The 3,110-nt window shown below is 37.9% G+C and overlaps 1 protein-coding gene across 1 annotated transcript in view; it reads left to right on the plus strand.

Moving 5' to 3' along the window:
• Positions 1–1,632: 1,632 nt before the first annotated feature.
• LOC118368948 (astrocytic phosphoprotein PEA-15-like) overlaps positions 1,633–3,110 on the plus strand; it is a 61,446-nt gene continuing 59,968 nt past the window's right edge. The window contains exon 1 of the mRNA XM_035753460.2: positions 1,633–2,046. The gene's annotated coding sequence lies outside the window, so the exon portion shown is untranslated. The remainder of the gene's footprint in view (positions 2,047–3,110) is intronic.

The following is a 3,110-nucleotide window of genomic DNA, read 5'->3' on the forward strand; positions in this document are numbered from 1 at the left end:
ACCTACACCACCCGATGTTACAGGAAGGCCATAAAGATCATCAAGGACATCAACCACCCGAGCCACTGCCTGTTCACCCCGCTATCATCCAGAAGGCGAGGTCAGTACAGGTGCATCAAAGCTGGGACCGAGAGACTGAAAAACAGCTTCTATCTCAAGGCCATCAGACTGTTAAACAGCCACCACTAACATTGAGTGGCTGCTGCCAACACACTGACTCAACTCCAGCCACTTTAATAATGGAAATTGATGGGAAATTATGTAAATATATCACTAGCCACTTTAAACAACGCTACCTTTTATATTGTTACTTACCCTACATTATTCATCTCATATGCATACGTATATACTGTACTCTATATCATCGACTGCATCCTTATGTAATACATGTATTACTAGCCACTTTAACTATGCCACTTTGTTTACTTTGTCTACATACTCATCTCATATGTATATACTGTACTCGATACCATCTACTGTATGCTGCCCTGTACCATCACTCATTCATATATCCTTATGTACATATTCTTTATCCCCTTACACTGTGTATAAGACAGTAGTTTTGGAATTGTTAGTTAGATTACTTGTTGGTTATCACTGCATTGTCGGAACTAGAAGCACAAGCATTTCGCTACACTCGCATTAACATCTGCTAACCATGTGTATGTGACAAATAAAATTTGATTTGATTTGATTTGATTCGACCAAAGTGTGTTTAAGTAAATCATTGGAAGGCTTTGCATAATTGAGGTGATGTAAACCTATAGCAACGTGATTTTCCTAGGATACTACCACAAAAAAATACATTTTATTTGTCAGGTCAAGCGATTGACTTGATGCATTTTTTGGCACATGTCAGGACTTGCCTTAGACTGATTTCAATGTGTAAAGGTTAGTCTATTACCATCACCATTAGGTGACTCTAGGTCGTTAACCGGTATGCCAGTCCATCATTGTGTACATTGTGTCTTTGTTTACATTTTATTTCACGCTGGGAGAACAAAGTAAGCAACAACATAAAAGTGTTCAGTCTTTACAACTGATATTGAACAGAACAACAGTAGATTCATTTATTTTTTTGGAATTCATATAACATGCATGACTAAATACATACGTGTATAACACAGTCCCCCTCCAAAACCAACCATATTTGGTTAGTAGGGAGTATTTTCCATCCCACTTTAGCTGAAACAAGTCAATATGTATCCCATGTAAAGTATATTACATTGTATTGCATTCGAGGCTCTAGGTTGGTGGACAAGGAAGTGCTGCTGGGTATGTATGACACAGCCTCCCTCTAAAACGACACATATTTGGTTAGTTAGACCCCACTGAGTATTCTCCACCCACTTTAGCTGATACAGGTAGAACAGTTCTCTCTCTACAGTCCCATTTTCTCAACATACCAGTGTCCAATTTCATTTTTTTCGTTATTGGCCTTAAAACATGTTTTTAAAACCATATTTTTAAAATTTGTTTTCTCAAATTACTTATTGCGTGGCCATTAATTAACATGCAATATAATTTGAATGAGTAATCCACATTGCAATGTTTTAAAATGTGGGCTTTTATTTTTGTAGGATTCCTTATTAGCATACAAAGTAACATCGTCGTTTGTGCTGCTGCCAGCATACCAGTAGGAAAAGGCGTTTCCATCCACGATCCGGCAAGACTGTGTAGTTTATCCTACTTACAACCTGACGGACGGATCAAACTTGCCTGGACCAAAAAACAACGCATTTATCCACACTAGCTAATATAATTTCAACATAAGAATTGCTTTTGTAATCGCTTTTATACATTTAGGCTATACAATAAAATCCATTACAAGACAGCGGTCTACAGCTAACAACATCCTAAACCAACTACATTCTGGATAGAGGAGCTGCCTGAGGAAGAGTACTTTGCAGCAAGATTGTACGCGTGTACATCAAATATAAATCACATTTGAATAAAGTTGTGTGATAGAAGTGAACACTTTCTCTTACGCACAGACACAGATCATCTCTCTCGCTTCGCTGACTCATAGCCTACACAGAACCCAGGGTAAGTCACCAAGTCATCTTTTCGTTTCTGTCTTCACTCATTCGTTTTGATGTTATAATAATGTTGGTGTTATATATTGTATTGTGTGCGAATGTGTTCGGCTGTAGTTTTGCTTGTGGAACTTTGTCATGATCAAATAATCAATAATCAATCTTTGGACTTGCTGTAAACTATAGCCTATCGTCATTTTTGCACCATCGGTGTGAATTCCCACACACAATGGACCATAAACCATGATACTTTCATAATGGTGTGTTTCAAAACGCTTGACATGGTTCATTTTCATTTAGTGGTCGTTGTTTTTTTTTGTCTGGGATGATGACCCATTTCCCAACAAGTTAACAATGCCGGTAATTTTCCTTGGTTTGAATGATGGCTGGTTACTCGGAAGAGAACCCGGCTTGAATGAACCGGTTTACATGAACCCGACGGTTGAACTGTTAAAGGAGACGGCCCTATCCTCCAACTAAGGACCATTTCATTTAGTTGATTTATGGATTAATCGTTGTGATGATATTGTGTAGGCTGTCACTCCTGCTTTCTACACATTGTTGCGTAGACAAGGTTAACCTCTTCAAATAAAATAAAATGTTATTTGTCAAATACACATATATAGCAGATGTTATTGCGGGTGTAGAGAAATGCTTGTGTTTATAACTCCAACAGTGCAGTAGTATCAAATCCCATCCTTTAATAAAATGATTTTATTTTGACATCGAATGGCAACCCATACATCTGGAACGTTCTATGATGTTCAATGTCGGAAGATATTAATGGATATTAAAATAACAACCTCTGATCTAGTTAGTGTCAGTTGGTGTTCATCGGTGCCTCGTGAGTAGGAATGAATGGGGAAAATGTCGAGCGAGTCCAGCATCACCATGCACGAATGTGTGCACGACTCGCAAGTGAGAAATTGGGGGGGAATGACTGCTTGCTGAATGACTACTGTTGGGCTATACTGTAATGAATAAGGATGATTATTGAGACAATAGTGTTATTACTAACACTACTGTAATGAAATGATAATAACATTATTAGGTGGTTAATTAGTACTAATGCAT

This window comes from Oncorhynchus keta, chromosome 35 (genome assembly GCF_023373465.1).
Source record: "Oncorhynchus keta strain PuntledgeMale-10-30-2019 chromosome 35, Oket_V2, whole genome shotgun sequence".
NCBI classification, from domain to species: domain Eukaryota; kingdom Metazoa; phylum Chordata; class Actinopteri; order Salmoniformes; family Salmonidae; genus Oncorhynchus; species Oncorhynchus keta.